This window comes from Paramisgurnus dabryanus, chromosome 3 (assembly GCF_030506205.2).
Source record: "Paramisgurnus dabryanus chromosome 3, PD_genome_1.1, whole genome shotgun sequence".
NCBI lineage: Eukaryota > Metazoa > Chordata > Actinopteri > Cypriniformes > Cobitidae > Paramisgurnus > Paramisgurnus dabryanus.
In genome coordinates, this window is record NC_133339.1 from 13,848,505 (window position 1) to 13,864,762 (window position 16,258).

Consider the following 16,258-nt stretch of genomic DNA (forward strand, 5'->3'; position numbering starts at 1 on the left):
TCTGCCCTTCAGTGTCTGATGGTCAAACATGAAATATTCCCTTTGGATATATCTAACTAGCATTTTTGGTCTCATCAATTAATTTTCTTTATTATTCATATGAAGTCTGTTATTTGTTATTATCTTTTAACTGATGTTAAAGTTAAGTTTCATAACTTAAATCACATATATTTTCTATAGAATCTTAACACTGAATCACTGCCTTTGTACTTCAACTAGATTTTTACTTGTGTTTATCTTCAAAACACTATGGGTGGCGTCACAGATACTACATCCCTCTTTTTTTACAGTCTATGGTGCATACGCTGATAAGCTAAGCACAGAGGCAATTTATGGGATTTCCGCCTAGATTTGGCCTACCCAATTTCAAAAGCTTCCATTCCCATTTACATTACATTTAGTCATTTAGCAGACGCTTTTGTCCAAAGCAACTTACAAATGAGGTAAACAATAGAAGCAATTATAGCAACACATAGAACAGCAATACATAAGTGCACTGGAAATAGTCTCATCAAGTGCAACACAATATACATAGACAAGGGTTAGTGTTTTTTTTTTTTGTAAGAATGTATAGATAGAGATCAGAAATAAAAGGAAAAGATAGTATGTCTTATATTAGGAGGTGAAGTAATGGCGAAAGAGATGGGTTTTTAGCCGATTCTTAAAGACAGCTGCAGAGTCAGCAGATCATGTCCGGCAGATAATTTTGAGGTGGCACCACAAGCCGTCGTTCGTTGACAAAGAACAGCGATTGAGGGGGTACATAAGGCTGTATAAGCAAGCGAAAGTAAGGGGGTGCTGACTGAGTGGTGGTTTTAAAGGCCAGGAGCAGAGCTTTAAATTTGATGCCGGCTGCTATAGGGAGCCAGTGTAACTTGACAAAGAGGAGTGACGTGCACCCTCTTTGGCTCATTGAAGACCACTCTTGCCGCTGCTTTCTGAATCATCTGTAGGGGTTTGGTTGTGCAGGATGGAAGTCCAGCCAGTAGTGCATTGCAGTAGTCCAGCCTGGACAGGACAAAAGCATGGACTAGGACCTGGGTGGCATGCTCATCTAGAAAAGGTCTAATTTTCCTATTTTTGTAGAGAATGAATCTACAAGAGAGAGCGGTGCTGGCAACATGGGCCGTAAAGCAAAGCTGATCATCAATGACCACTCCCGGGTTTTTGGCCGTCCTGGAAGGTGTGATGGTCGAGGTACCTAGCTGAATGGAAAGGTTGTGCTGAATCTTTGGTTCATAAGATATGACAAGCAGTTCTGTCTTTGCAAGGTTAAGCTGGAGATGTGATCCTTCATCCAGAGTGAGATGTCCCTCAGGCATGCTGAGATGCAGGCAGAAACCGTGGGGTCATCATGGTGGAACGACAAGTAAAGTTGAGTGTCAACCGCAGAGCAGTTTTAGGAAAAGCCATGTTTTCGAATGTCATTTATATCGAAAAAAGCAGTGGTCCAGGCACGGAGCCTTGATGAATCCCCGGTATCGAGGCGTTGAGTTTCGGAGACGTCACCTCTCCAGGGGCCTCATTTATCAACAGTGAGTAGAAAATGTTCTATATTTGTACCTACGAATTAAATTTAGAATGTGCGTAAGTACAAAAAAATCAGGATTTATCAAACGTGCGCACGGGGTTCGTACGCACATCAGTAAGTAATCCTTGATGATAAATCCCACTTGTTTTTAAGCACCATGTTTGTGCACGTTCATGGTCATTTGCATTCTGAAACGCCTCTAATGAACCATATATGGTGACAACACCTCCTGTTATAAGTCACGTGGTTGTGCTTTTTCCCCTCATCGCAATAATGGCAAAGAGAGTGTAAAAGAGGAACTTTACCGACACAGAAATTGAGTTACTGGTGGATGGGGTTAAATCCTAATAACACATCCTGTTTGGTTCACTTTTTGCAGGAGGAATGACTAACAAAAGAAAACAAATCTGCATGGGAATATGTTACCAGTGAGTTAAATTCCGTCGGGTACGAGAACACTTCCAAAAATAAGAAAAGTGGTTTGACATTAAATTATCAGCAAAAAAAAACACGCATCACACCGGCGTGATATCAGTGCAACTGTAGGAGGACAGACAATGACAGAACCTTCCACCTTGGACAGACGCATATAACCAGCATAATCGGCGCGATCTTTGAAAACGCGCTCCCGGCGGAATGGATTATTTGCCAAGCCTTCCAATAATGCAAGATAAGCCATTGCACTGTGTCAAGCATTTGACAGAGCTTTCTAATATAGGGTTAGACACTAATTTCATTAATTAACTTCAACACTGATTTGCAGTTACTTTATTAACAGTAATCATTTTTAACACCTGGGGGGATAAATAGACAAAGTGTTCTTTTAACGCTGGGAATGGACGGTCCTGTGTAGTATCGCTATTCTACCACTAGATGCTCTGCGTGCGCATACTCAGAGTTGTGTGTATATTTACACGCATTTCTACGTATAAGTGCAATTTGATCAATTCCACACTTTGCGTAAAACTGTTCCTACGCACACTTTACACACACTTCTGTGCGTACGCACACTTGATAAATGAGGTCCCTGGATACCCTGAATGACCTACCTGAGAGGTACGACTTGAACCATAGCAGCGCTGTGTCAGAGACACCCATAGTCATGAGCGTCAACAGGAGGATGTGGTGATTGACCGTGTCAAAAGTAAGATCAGCACAGATGATTTGGAGGCTGCCCTTGCCTGCCTTAGGGCTTTAACCCTCTGGGGTCCGACCCTTTTGGGACACTGTCAGAGGCTCTGACATGCTCTCACGTTTGGTCTATTTTCAGTTGCTCTAAAACACATTAATGGCTAATATCACATAACACTGTATTCAGCACAAACTGTGCTATAATAATATGTAAGATTAATGTATGTACATGTTTGTATTTTTAAGTAAATGATGTTTATGCGTGGTTAGTAAAAAAAGAAAACAAAAAGTTGCTGAAATAAGGCCAAGGAACACATCCTAAACATTTGTAAACAAGCAAAAAAGGTATCTACTCTTGTAGAGTAGAGAATTTTCTACAAAAAGATGTAAAAACCATTTAACCCACTCACTCACATGAAACAATACATTGATTTAACTTTTGTAAGACACCTTTTGCTGTGCAAAGGCAATATGCAAGGGCGGGTCAATGGTCATGAATATTGATGTGTTTCACACCAGAGACCCAACCCCCTAATGGCTCAGTGAGGAATGTTGGGACAAAAGAATGAATGCGGGGAGACTTAAAGGAGCATTTCACCCATATAAGCATTAATCTTTATTGAAAGTGTGTCATATTTGTAGTCGAAATGTAACATACATTTAGAATTTGGTGCTTATTTGACAGAGAAAAGGGGTTTGTACGCTCACCCCCTCAACAAAGATATTGGACTTCCTTCTTTCAATGATGCAAAATGATGATTTTTACATCATTGAAAGAAGGAAGTGCAACACTGAAATCTGTATTTCTCCTGTCTCAGCAGCAACTGAGGAAATGATGCATGACCATTCAAAAACATGACTGGGGTTCTAACTATACAAAGTTTAATGCAAATGGGTGAAGTGTCCCTTTAAAGAGAGAATATTTTGCTTGTAGTTTAAAAAAATAGGTTACAGTAAAGTACAAAAGACTTAAGACTTTATTTTTATCTGAAATTAGTAAAATAAAAGTCTTATAGGGTTGCAAAAAATGCTAAAAACATGAACAATACAATAGAGTTAAAAAGCTTTATTGTAATTATCAATAAAGAAGCATCATTGTAATTATAAATAATAAAGTAACAATACATGTAACAATATTCTATATGACCAGTACAATATGGCTCTAATTAAAAGAAAATTATTCTAAATGTCAGCTATGAATGTACAGTTTGGTGTGCATCTAAAAATACTTCACAATATAAAAAATAATGTATACATTTGTAAACCATCACACACTGTAACTCTTTGAGAATGGAGTTAAATGTTGTCGTGCCATTGTTCAAAACAGTTCCTATTTAACTGAACACACAATGGAACATTACATGTTTTTGGTCTTCTGGGTGACTCATGTGTGCACATTCCATGAAATAGTGCAGTATCTCTCTCTTGACATTACTCTGGCAGGAAAAGGCACGGAGAAAACATCGTCCTATCTCCAGTAGTGCCTGATGGAGATCATCTTTAGTGCAGGAAAGAAACGCAAAGTGTGTGGAACCACATCAATATCAGCCTCTGTTTTCCATGACAGAATGGACCTGCTGCTGCTTGCCTGGATGTTGGTCTTGACTCTTTTTGCAACAGGTGCCTTATCACTGTCAGTAAATCTGTAAATAAATAAATAAATAGTTTCGGTAAATAAATGGTTTCGGACCAATTTTAACATCACAGTTGATATGCGGCCAGGTCTCTGGATTTTTTAGGCTTCTCCACCTTTATATATAATAATTTAATTAAAAGAAACGTTGAGACATTGATAAATTATAAAAGAAAGACGTTTAACCTATCGCACGAGTCCACCACGCACATTTACAATGCACCTGTTGCAACGGTGTTTAGCGTCTCCGCCAGCAGCAGGACCAGCGCATCGGGGAATATGAAGAACTGAATAAAAACCTTACCCACCCAGCAAAATCTGGTTGAAAAGACGTCGAAACGACGACTTCTCCAGACGTCTTAATGACGTGAAATTCTGGTTGAAAAGTGAAAGGTGAAAAGACGTGTTTTTCATGTCGTTGAAAAGACGTCTATAAATCGACGTCTAGAAAAAGGCTAAATTTGGTTGAAAAGTGAAAGGCTAAAAGACGTCTTTTCATGGTCGTTTAAAAGACGTCTATAAATGGGCTAAATTTCTATATTATTTCCTATGTCTTTCCAAGGGTTTAACCTCGTTTCAAGAATGTATTATATAATATTAATTATACTATTATTATTATTAGGCTAATAATTATCTCAAAATAGGACAGCTAACAAAAAGGTAATACGAATTTATATGTCAAACACACATATGACATGAATATTTCATTAATTTGTTTATTGTTTTTTCAGCCATAATATATCCCTCACCTGGCATGGTTAAGGTTCTTACCTTCATGATCAGTTATCCTTGTTGTCCCACTTTTTGACTGCATTTCTGACACAGAAAGCCTTTTGTGTTCTGCTATTTATACCAGAAACTGCCTTTCACATGCATATGATCTGAGATAGCCATACATACATGGAATTGTTTTAAAATTCAAATTACTATCACAAATTCAGATATCACAAATACAAAATACTGTGTGGAAAAATTTATTTAAATACAAATACGTGGGAAAAATGTGGGCATACTGCGGGGAAATTGTGGGACCACTGGGCATTCTATGGGCAAACTGTGAGCACATATCTGTGTCTTAAAACCCATAAAAGCTGTTCATTTCTTAAAGTACAAAATAAGCTTGGCTGAATAATTAGTCTTGTTGAAAGTAGCAGTAACAAAAAAAGACAAACTAAAAATGTTTAACATACATTTCTTTTACCCCTGGGTAGGGAATTGGCCGAATACGTTATTCGGAAGGGCACGGATAATAGCTTCAAAACGAACAACGAATTCATCCGAATAACAGAGAAAATATTCGGCCAGACACAATCAAATGTTTACTGGAACAGCTCTAAATTATAAACCCCTTAAAGCACTAATAATATGTGTGTGAAGTGAATGAGTGCAATCTATAAAATTACATTTTCGGCGCAACCCTTATTTAGAAACGCGAGCTGTTTTGGAATTAGTTTCAAATCTTAAAAACGCTGCTAATATCAAACTTCTTTTAACCCAACTGTAAAAAAAAACAGTTTTATTTAATTAGACCAGAAAACCTTGATAAAATGCTGCACTCTGATAATAAAATATTCGTTAATAACTCTGTATCTCTGTGGCACCGGTAGATGATATTTTAATTACTTCTAGTCGAAGCAAGCTTTATTGTCAATCTAGGTGAATATAAAATAAATAATAGATAAAAACATGAAAATGTAACATTTTAAAAGCAAAATTTAAACTGAAGAATACTATGACATGAATTGCAATTAACATAAAAATAAAGTAAGCAAATAACAACTGAAACATTTGAATTAAATATTTCTAATTACATTATTGTTTTAAATCATGTTGCTGGTTTTGAACTAAGTCAAAACTGATTTTTAATAGAGCATACTGTTATTTAAAAATGTAAACAAATATCTGATTATTTATTTATTTAGATGAAGATTAATAAGAAAGTTTTTTTTAAACAATACGTTATATTCGCGCAAACGCTATATGGACATAGATAAAAATGAGCTCAGCAAGTTTGTTCTAATGCTTATTATTCTTTCGTAAATTCTTATCAAAACAGATGTTTTTGAACTATTCTGTGCATATACTGCGCCACTTGCGTGTCCCTGCGTTGCATTTCGGATCTGTCAGTCAGCGCGAGTTTGTCGATCTTAATAACTTTTTAACATAAATCAGTTCCCGAACTTTATCTCCCTTAATAACTCTTTAAGCATCAAGCAAGTCCTGCATTTTATTTTCAAATTCCTGCATGTTTTTAAACTGAAACCAAGATGTCAGACATGGATATATGAGTAGTATTAGGTTATATTTCACTCTTTTAGAAAACTTACAAATAACGATCATTTTAGATGTTTAATTACTATATTTAAATCGCTAGACTAGGGATTAATGTAGGCTACTTATTTTTTTCTGAAAACATCGCACTCATTTAGAAAGAATGGGTCTCATGGAACTGTGCTGACAGGCACAATAAACATTTAAAGGTGATCTAGCCTACAGTTTTGTCAACGTCCTTTCAAGTTTGTTATTTTAATGCTACAATACAATGATGCATAGCACAAGCTGTATGAGGCTTTAAAAATGAGTTGTTTGCTTTCCATGAGTATTACTAACGAGAATCAAGTTATTTGTCTTTTTGATTAAAATTTTGTATTATTATTTTTAATAAATATTTACAGTTATTTAAGTTATAATTATAATAAAAAGCAAAAATTCATTTAAAATGCCATTTTAATGTAATATGACAAACTTTCGGTTTAAGACCCACCCACTTCCGGTTTCATCCGAATACAAATACAGATACAAATAATTTTGAGACTGTTACAGATACAAATACTGACTCCGCTGCACACCCCTACCCCTGGGTATAAAAATGTTAAAGGGGTACTTCACCCAAAAATGAAAATTATGTCATCATTTACACACTCTCATGTTGTTACAAACCAGCATAAATTTCTTCGTTCTGATAAACAGGAAGGCAGATATTGTGAGAAATTTTTGTAACCAAACTGTTTGTGTAAATGACAGAATTTTCCTTTTTGGGTCAACTACCCTTTTAAGAAAATGTATGAAATTTAGCTTGTGGATTGAATACTAAATTACTTTTATGTAACCACATAAAATTACTTATTACTAAACAGAAAAAGCAGGTCCAAGAACAATATGTCTCCTCATGGGCACCAGTTGATATTTTCTCGTCCGATTCTTTCTTCATCCTGCTCTCGGTCACTCCAGGTGTGTTGTCCTGGTTGCTTTATGGTTACAGCATCTAAGTGAGAACATAAAAAAAATTAAATGTTAACATTAAAAACAGGGGTTGTCTTAACAAAAAGTAAAGCATGATCAATCCAATTAGGTACACTAATATTTTACATTTTTTTTAATTTTTTTATTTTACCTTTGTTATTTAGTCCCAATTATGTATTGCTATACTCCATTTAAATATTTAAAGCAATGCTTCAGACAGATTTTAAAATTACCCCATGATGTACTCACACTCAGTAACTCGACATACACATGTTCAGACGAACACATTTGGAGTTATTTTAGTAAATGTCCTTGCTTTTCCGAGCTTAATATGGGAAAAACATGGATCAGGGTACATTTTCCCAAAGAAGTGCAGCCTTTAAAGAAGTAATCCACACCGCTCCAAGGGGTTAATAAAGTTCTTCTGTGGGTAATCGATGCTATATAGTAAGAAAAGTTAATAGATAATAGAAAACTATAATAACTAGTTTGCGGTAAACATTTGAATATGGATTACCTCTGTGAAGGATGAATGCACTTTATTGAGGTTTAAAGTCAGAAGTTGTTCCCTAATTGATGTTTTGTACCATTATAAAGCTTGGAAGCGCAAGTAAAAAAGGGGCTATTTTCACTTGGTATAAAGATGTGCTGTTGTCGATCGGATCACAAGTGGACGATGCTAAAGACATGTGTAAATGATGTTCAAAACATCTTGAGGTTGTCCACTTTTGACCACATTCAGAGGTAGTTGAAAACACTTTTAAAGGACAAGTTCGGTATTTTACACTTAAAGCCCTGTTTTCAGATTGTTTATGGTGAAATAGAATGGTTTTGACTGAAATTTCGACATTTTAGGCTGCCCTGAGAATTTTCGCGTGTTTGTGTTTCAGCTCAGACCTCTACAATGGGTTTAATGGTGCACTGGAACAATCCTTCCTAAAATGCATTAAACTTTCGTTTACAAAGACGTGAAACTCACCGAGTGGTCAGGGGTGTTCACTGGTATGCTCACACAAAAATCGCTCCAAAAGACGCATTCCAACAGGTTTTATTGTAGTTTTTACCAACTCCATTGACATGTATTAGATGTGCTGTGAGGTACGGTATTACTCCGCGCCGGGAACTTTGTTTCTATTCTTGCAATTGGGAAAGGCGGATTAGCGCCACCACCTGGGCTGGAGTGTTTATTATTCAAGCTCTAAGCGGAAGAATGTACGGGTGTGAGGCGTTTGGGAAAATAGGTCTACAAGTTAACAACGAATGCTAAAACAGCTGTTGGAAAGCATCTTTTGCAGCGATTTTTGTGTGAGCATACCAGTGAACACCCCTGACCACTCGGTGAGTTTCACGTCTTTGTAAACGAAAGTTTAATGCATTTTAGGAAGGATTGTTCCAGTGCACCTATACACCCATTGTAGAGGTCTGAGCTGAAACACAAACACGCGAAAATTCTCAGGACAGCCGCAAATGTCGAAATTTCAGTCAAAACCATTCTATTTCACCATAAACAATCTGAAAACAGGGCTTTAAGTCTAAAATACCGAACTTGTCCTTTAATCGGATTGCTTATGTAGTGTAAGCCTGCATGTGGTAGAATGTGTTCCAACACCCACAAGAGAATATCAAAGAAATATCAAAGAAAGCTTTTACATATAAATGTACAAAACACTGTGCCGCATGTTTACTTACAAGCAGCGGACTCTGGCATAATATTAGCTGCGTCCATTTAAATCCTGTCATTACTCCTGCTCATGTTTAAATGACAGCAGAAGGAATCACCCACAGTCTCCACAGACCATCCCCTAAAAGTATTCAGAACAGAAGAGGTTGAAAGGGGACAAAACTGACGAATTTAAATACCAGGTGTAAACAGAATGTGTCCTTCTCATCCGCTTATGATCCGATCGACAAAAAAAAACACACACATCTTAAAGACACACTATGCAGTTATTTTACCTTAATGTAACAACTTCAAAGTTATTTCGGTGGTAAACAAAGTCATAGTAGGGCGAATCATCCTCCTGTTGAAGCTCGGGGAGGACGCCTCTACCAAAACCAGCAATGCAAGCTTGAGAGAACCGCCCCTGACAAATCTCGCGAGAATCACGACTTGCTTTACGGCAACGACGTCACACACGTTAGGCTTGTTCGACTTTGTGTGGCGCTGCAAGAACCGACCGCTAGATGACGTCAAAGTACCGCGAGAATGATCCGAGACGGCACTTTGACGTCATCCGGCTGTCGGTTCTTGCAGCGCTGCATAAAGTTGATCAAGCCTATGACAACAACTGCACGCGCGAATTTGAGACGTGAGGCTAAACAATTTAAAAGTTAAGAAAGCGCGTTCGGAATAGAGTTGGAAAAGGAAAAGAGAATCTGACCGCGTTAGTAACCGGACAAGAGTCCCACTCGGTCAGGTTTTTACTCGTTGGCGTGAGCTAAAAGACAGCACTGGATGGGATGCTGATTTGGCGATCTTGTTGATGGACTAGTAAGTAAATCTCTTATTTGTAAACTTGTTTGCGGTCTATGTTGTTGCGCTTGCTTGTAGTATGTCATGCGATTATCATAACAATAGTTGTCAATATCTCACATAATTATCAGGACATAAATAAGCCTAGAGGTTGTAAATAGTGTGAACATGCACAATTTGCAAACTATTATGATAGATGGCAATAATCATGTATAGTGACATTATAGCGAACAATGTTATGAAATAATGCAACGTACACAATTAACTTTGTCATGGCATTTTGTAATGTGTACTTGTGATTTAGCTGCAATCATGTTAAAACGTTACAAGCTAGCAAACGCGGTACTTTATTATTATATGCACTTAACACTTGGAATAAACTTCTTATTATCCTATTACCATCATCTGTAGTTTAGTAGACTATGCAGTAGCCTAATATTTGTATGAAATTGTTAAACATTACCTGGTCATTACCTTTGGAGTACTAGAGTGGAAAATTACGACAGTTGCAAGTATTCTCCAGCGACTCTAGGGGTCGCTGTTTGACAAAAACGCCGAAATGCATAGAGCGGCTTTAATACCAAGTTAAAACAGCCCCAAAACCACAATCACTTCACCAAAGTGTGTCATTCTGCTTATAAAAGAAATGCGCATGCAGTGAGCAAAGACGTTTCTCATGATGATGACGACTCACCTTTATGGATTCAGTCTTGCATAAGCCATGTGACACGGAACAGGAATTTGCAGAAATACTGATAGGAAAGGAAAGAAACTGAAGTTAGTTTTAAGTTGGACTACTGTTCCCATATTTATCAAGCTTCTGAAAGTGCCATTTTTGTCTTAAGTACTAAGAATTCATGAAATATACTCCTACTTTCAATCTTAAGTATAAAAGCAAGTTGTCAAATTTCTTAAAGCTAAGAATCACTCTTAGGGGCCAATCACACCAAACGCATTTATGGCAGTTGCAGGCGCCTTTTTTAATTATATTCTACGTGTATACTCCTACGTGTTTGTGCACCTCTCACCCTCAAACAAGGTCAGAGCAAGCGTCCTCTTTATAAAGTTTCTGCTAATATGACAGTTTATAGCAGAATAATATCACGCTTCAATATTTGATTGACAAGACAGCTGACTCGTTGGTTGCTAGCAATATGAAAATTCGCGTCACACTGCTCTTTTTTAAAAAGCATTTGGTGTGATTATTTGAGAAAAATAAATTTGAATTCGGGACAAAAATTTTATGGATTTCATAGGGTCCTGCTAGATGCCGCTCCTCCAAGGCTTTAAAGAATGATTCTACAGCCCTAGAAATATGACATCAAACACGGAACAGGAAAGGAGATTCCTGTGGCAGACACCCTCTCCAGAAAGACCATAGCAACAAAACATGACAATCTCATCAAAGATATGGACATGTAGATTCACTTAATTATAAAAACTTACCAGTCAGTGACACAAAGCTCCAACAGATTTGTACCGAGGCAGTTTTCAGCAGCTCAGATAGATGATCTTGGATGGATGGCCTGCAAAGAGGAGACAATTTCCCACATACATTATTGACTTTTAAGACAAACTTTCATTGACCAGTGAAGATAAGAAAATAGTCATATCTGACCTGAGATATGCGCACACGCTGAGAAGTCTAAGCTAAGAGCACAAAATGTTATTCTGGCTAGAAATGTGTAAGCAGATAGAACACATGATCGAAAGATGGAGTACTTGCCTGGTTCAACATAATTCAAATACCAAGGAACCCATGATTCCTAATGAAATACCAATCAGACCGTGACAGGTATTAGCTTCAGACCTCTTCACCTCGAACAATGAATAAATGGTTAATGTAGATTACTATAACCATTTCTTCCAATTAGACAAACTCAACACTACTATGGCTGCCACTGTCATCAGCAAGCTTAGTCACTTTCGCGAGAAATGGCATACCAGTGAAATTAAAAGGTCCACAATATCAACACAAAGAGTTTGAAGACTTTGCAAAAACATTAAGTTTCACACACATTGGCCCACATGACTGATCCCTATCTCATTTTGGTAGAGTATAGGAACACACCTGTTGACAACCTCTTCATGTCTCCAGCCCAGCTCCTCATGAGTCGCAGACTGTGATCCATACTGCCAACCACAAACCAGCAGCTCCTACCTGAGATTGTCAGTTTCACAGAGACATGCTACAATGTAAACAGCAGCATCAGAAAAAGTATTATTATCGTAGTTATACGCGCAAGTTTGGTGGTACAAAATAAAACGTAGCGCTTTTCTAAGCAGATTTAAAAGAGGAACTATATTTTATGGCGGAATAGCACTTTTGGGAGTACTTTGACTCGGCGCAGTAACACCCTCCCTCTCCCATTATGAGAGAGAGAAGGGGAGCAGATTTTTCAGGCGAGTCCAAGTACTCCCAAAAGTGCTATTCCGCCATAAAATATAGTTCCTCTCTTAAATCCGCTTAGAAAAGCACTACGTTTTATTTTGTGCCACCAAACTGGCTCGTATAACTACTCGTCTTAAATAGGAAAACCATTGATGTGTTTGGTCACTTCTAACTTTATCTCTGTTTGGTACCATTGAATGAATGAGGCTAAGCTAAATGCCATCGAAGTGTCGCAGCGCGCCCCAGCGATTACGTGCACGCACTAAGATGATACAGGGATGTATAAACTCTTCTTAGTTAAGGTAATAACATAGTTTAATATGGAAAATGGATAGACTATTCCTTTAAGTATTCATACCACTTTCATTCAAAGTGTCTGTTATTTCTTTCAAACGAATGGCAATGTAATATTCACGTCAGTACTAAAAGCTCAATTTGTACTTACTCTAAGTCTCCTTATTTGCACTACAAAAAATGAAGAACAAGACAGAAGCAATAATAAGAAGTGCTTAGGATACCATAGTTCATATCTACACTACTAGTTTTTCTTACCCCATAACAAGTATGTTTACTGCTGTAACTGTAGATGTTTTACTGGCTCCTAAAGGATTATCTTATAGTTGTCTTTGCTTTATCTCTATGCTTTTATTGCTATAAAAAAGAAAGCAGACATATAGCCAGTGTCACTGTTTGATTTGTATGAATGAGCTGTGTTTTGACCTCGAGCAAACTGTACATAGTCAAAGTGAGATATGACTATTTAATTAGTTATAACTATTTTATTTATCATTGCATTGAAGAGACCAACATGCTATTTCAATTTTGAGCACTTGACTTGAGTCTGATTCTGGTGGCTGTGAAAATATGAACAAAGTAATACTTACTCTTTAGCCAATAGAAAACATCAAGACACACCAAGAAAAGGATCTGAAAGAAGTAACAATAAATATACAACAGTTATTTATTCAGAATGGCCTTTAACATTTTAAAGTAGAGTAGTTAATGTAATTTTGATAGGGAGCTGAACAAAACACACATACATTGCAATACATGGAGTAAACTTGCGATATAATTTGTTTAATACACTTAAGAAAAAACGTTTCACAACACGTTTTTATAAAAGATATAAAACAAATATCCACTAACGTTAACTGTTAGCTCACAGCTGTGCCACGGGCTCAATCAGGCTAGCCGTAAACTGAAAAAAGCACACACTACAATACTTGGAGTAAACTTGCATTATAATTAACTAAACAATTTAAAATACATTTAAAAACAAGCATAACACGATTATATAGAAGATATAAAGACAAATAAAAGATTTCCATTAGCTCACACCTGCGCGACGAGCTCAGTCAAGCTGACAGCGCTCGAGCTAACATTACTAACAAACGATAAACATTCAAATTGATCATTTATTAGTCGTATCGACATATACTGACAACTGAATTAACATCCCTGTGAAGTAATTTCAATAAAGTAACAACGAATTTAAGGAAACTTACCCCAGAATCGACCACAAAACAGAAACACCTGTCTGAGGAAAAAATCGGTAAATCGCCAACGCGCGTCTCCGGTTGAATAATCACGTGATCACAAAGCATGAGACGGACGCGCGCCTCTGCCAATAATATCATATTAAAAGAAAATAAAGATATTTCTTAAAAGATGAAAATGAAGTGCTTATCAGTGCTGTACAGGACCAAAATGACCTGCTTAGAGCACATTTGACATATTTATTTAATTAAAATAAACAGAAATATTAATAGACTTTAAACAAAGCATGTGTTTCATTATCGTTCAATGTGCTCAGTATTTATTGTTTCTACGTATACATTCATGCATATTTTGTCAGGATTATTATTGAATGGAGACACGTTGAAAAGTGGTCCGAAAAAGACGTCTAATTTTAGGCTAAATTTGGACTGAATTAGACCGACCAAACAAAGACCAGTTTTCAACGTCTTTTTTTGGACTAAATGAAGGTCATGACGGGCCGACGTGATTTAGCCCAAAAAACAACGTCTAAATGACGTCTTGTGCTGGGTGGGTAAATACTGTGCATAATCTATAAAAGACTTCTTTCGGTAGTCATGTAAAAAATGCGGTGTAAAGCCTTGAATTTTAATTGATGCATAGCGAATGTGTAAGGTAAGGTTGCATGTTTATTTCGTTTTGTTTTGATTTATTATTTTTCTGCACCCCGCCGCGACTGCGAGCAACAGAGCAGCCCCCCTCCGCTTTTAAAAAAATAGTGTTGATAATAAACATTTAAACTAACATTGTTATATGCTGAAAATATATATATTATATAGACGTTATTGTAGGCAAGTGAATTGTTGATTTGAGAGGCTCATTTGATCAAACAAGTCGTCGACGTTAGCTGTCCGCCGCTATCCGCTTGGTCATTATCAAAAACCTTAATTTATAGTAATAATATATATAAAAGATATTTTATAATTTTGACAGTTAAAACTGAACTGTTTAATTGCTGCAATAGTCATACAGCTGTTAGGAATCTGTTTTGTTATTTCTGCGGATTTCTTTTGCAAAATCTATGCGGAATTATTTTAAATGTTTTAAAAAGATCTAAGAGAATGGGAGCTGTGGATATTACAAAACAATAAAATATTTTATAATATAGGCCTATAAAATGTATATAATATTATATAAATGGCTGTAACGTGTAATAAAAATACTGAAGTAAACAGAAGTTCTTCACTAAAAGAATGATCGTATTTTTAATCGTGATCAAATTTTTTCCTGTAATCGTGCAGCCCTAATAGAACCTTATTCCAAGGGGACGAAATGTAAGTTACACTTTATGAATTTCGGGTTCGTTTCTGCATGCCCCCGTGCGTCTTGTATTTTCCAAATTACTAAGCAAAATATCAGTAATAGTCTACTAATAAAACAGAAAATCCCGCAAATGTGACTTACCCTGTATGAATGTCCGTCGCATTTCTGCAAATGCCCGCTGAAGAGGAGAGAGATTCCTATAAGTTTTTAATAATTAAAATAATGTATTCTGCACAGTACCAAACTTATAAAGCAATACTAAGGCGGTAAAGCATAGTTGAGATAAGATAATTGGGTACATAGATGCGCTGTATATCTTTGTTAACGGGCCATTACCGGACATATTTATGGCTAAACATTAACACATTACATATCTCCGGACACATTTACAGCACATCGATACTGCATCGATACATTTACACCCGAACAGATAGTAGCGTAAACAAGACTTGTTGAGGCATAAACGCTAGTCAAAATATATTCTAAATAGTGATATTGTTTTATGACATATTGTATATTTACATTACACTATACAATCATACTGTTTAACGCATGACATATCTCCGGGCGCATTTACAGCACATCATTACACCCGAGCAAATAATCACGTAAAGAAGCCTTATTGATAAGTCGGCATGAACACTATAGTTATAGTAGTGATATTGCTTTATAACATATTCCCATTACACTAATCAGCATACGGTTTAATGTAAGAACTATCATTTTAATGTAAATTCAAGTTACGAGACGTTTATATAAAGTCATTATGAATATCTGCTTGCAAATAGTCAGTATACAGTATATAAAAGTTTACATCACACAACATTTCAACAAATGTAGGTAAAACTTACTCTTCAGAAATTATATCCTCAGCTGGAAGTCGCTCTTCAAAATAAAAACGTTCATCGTCGGAGTCCTGCTCTTCGTCTGAAGAAACTGTGAACTCTTCCTCGCTGTCCAGAAGCATCTGTAGAGCTTCCTCACCTGTAAAGCGTGTCATTTCATTTTCTCAGCGCATCGATAAGTGAATGAAACTGTCAAAACTTGCTGCTTCTC

The 16,258-nt window shown here is 36.6% G+C and overlaps 1 long non-coding RNA gene across 4 annotated transcripts; it reads right to left on the reverse strand.

Annotated features, from left to right (window-relative positions):
• Nucleotides 1–5,975: 5,975 nt before the first annotated feature.
• On the reverse strand, nt 5,976–13,971 carry LOC135768980 (uncharacterized). Of its 4 annotated transcripts, XR_010542315.2 has the most exons (8): nt 13,909–13,971; nt 13,288–13,330; nt 12,083–12,200; nt 11,630–11,823; nt 11,458–11,537; nt 10,706–10,763; nt 9,228–9,340; nt 5,976–7,560 (listed from the first exon to the last, which is right to left on the reverse strand). It is a non-coding gene; the product is annotated as an uncharacterized lncRNA (long non-coding RNA). The 4 variants fall into 4 exon arrangements; XR_012336334.1 differs by lacking the exons at nt 9,228–9,340; nt 11,630–11,823 and adding an exon at nt 7,788–7,978; XR_012336333.1 differs by lacking the exon at nt 11,630–11,823.
• Nucleotides 13,972–16,258: the final 2,287 nt, after the last annotated feature.